Source organism: Morone saxatilis, unplaced genomic scaffold, assembly GCF_004916995.1.
Source record: "Morone saxatilis isolate NCDOM2014 unplaced genomic scaffold, NCSU_SB_2.0 Contig1, whole genome shotgun sequence".
In the NCBI taxonomy this organism is placed as follows: domain Eukaryota; kingdom Metazoa; phylum Chordata; class Actinopteri; family Moronidae; genus Morone; species Morone saxatilis.
In genome coordinates, this window is record NW_023339651.1 from 9,286,154 (window position 1) to 9,287,594 (window position 1,441).

The window sequence follows — 1,441 nt, forward strand, 5'->3', positions numbered from 1 at the left end:
GGGGGGGGGGGGGGTGAAAGAAGAGGAAGTAAGAATAAAGGCAAAAGAAGGAGGGAGGAGAAGAGAGATGTATTTTCAGCCTGAGAGTGCTACATCCTGAACTAAGGATATTATTACAGCAAGAGCCACAGAGAAACTCCAGCTATGCTCTCTGGAGTAAGGCAGCAGCTTACAGCATGAAGGCAGTGGAACATTTTGTCTGTACTCGAAGGTTGCAGTTTGAGCTTTAATTTAATAATGTTAATAAAGTTTTACTCAATAGTGGTAGAAATGTGACAGTGTCACTGTGTCACTAGTTTGTATTTTTCTATGTGCGTAGTCATGTAGATCAGCACCAGGCACTAACTCATTATTGTTCAGACAAGAAATAGCAACCACGGCTGAATGGACTGTGACTGAAATTTAATTTAACCCACTTTTTCATTTACAAGTTCCTGCAACTGAACCATGAAAATCATTGATTAATTTGTTGACATTCAATTGAATTGCTTTTGTAAGTTTATCAGCAGTTTGCATTTTCTTTTTTTTATTATTATCTGATATTAAAGGATTAAAATAATTGTGGCTTAAACTGGAAAGAACCAAGAAGCAAAAGCAAATTTTTCCTTACCTTACGTGCTTTGTGGGAACGGGTTATGGTTTTTGTGGTTTTGCAGATCTTTTAAAATGCTGTGCTGAGGCAAGTTTCCCTGACTGTATCAAGCTGTAGAGTTATGCTGAGGCAAACTGAAGTAAGTGGCTGTAAAACTGTATTGCTTGCGACACATCAGCAAAACTGAAGGAAGTGAAGGTACACCTAGGTTCATGGGGCATGGATATGGAATTAAAAGCACTGCAAGAATTGTTTAACATAACATAAAAATGTAGCCCAAACATGTGATATGAATAGACAAATATGCCTGATAATGTAATGGTATTCTTCATGTAAAATGTTGTAAATATACGACTTATACTTTGCAGGACTATGGCAAGATTTCAGCACCATGGCGAGTTACACACTGCACTTACTAACTGTATGCTACTGTGACAATATACATCGATCAGCCATAACATTAACACATGGGCAGCCTGGTGGTCATAATGTTAATAATGCAGCCCCATATGCAACAAACTATAATGCACTGTGTGTTCTGACACCTTTCTATCAGAACCAGCATTAACCTTTTTAGCAGTTTGAGCTACAGTAGCTCGTCTGTTGGATCAAACCACACGGGTCAACCTTCGCTCTCCACATGCATCAGTGAGCCCCCCATGACCCTGTCTCTGGTTCACCACTTTTCCTCCCTTGGACCACTTGAGATCGGTACTGACCACTGCAGACCGGGAAAACTCCACAAGAGCTACAGTTTTTGAGACCCAGTCGTCTAGCCATCACAATTTGTCAAAGTCTCTCAAATCCTCACGCAGCCCATTCTTCCTGCTTCTAACACATCCACTTTGA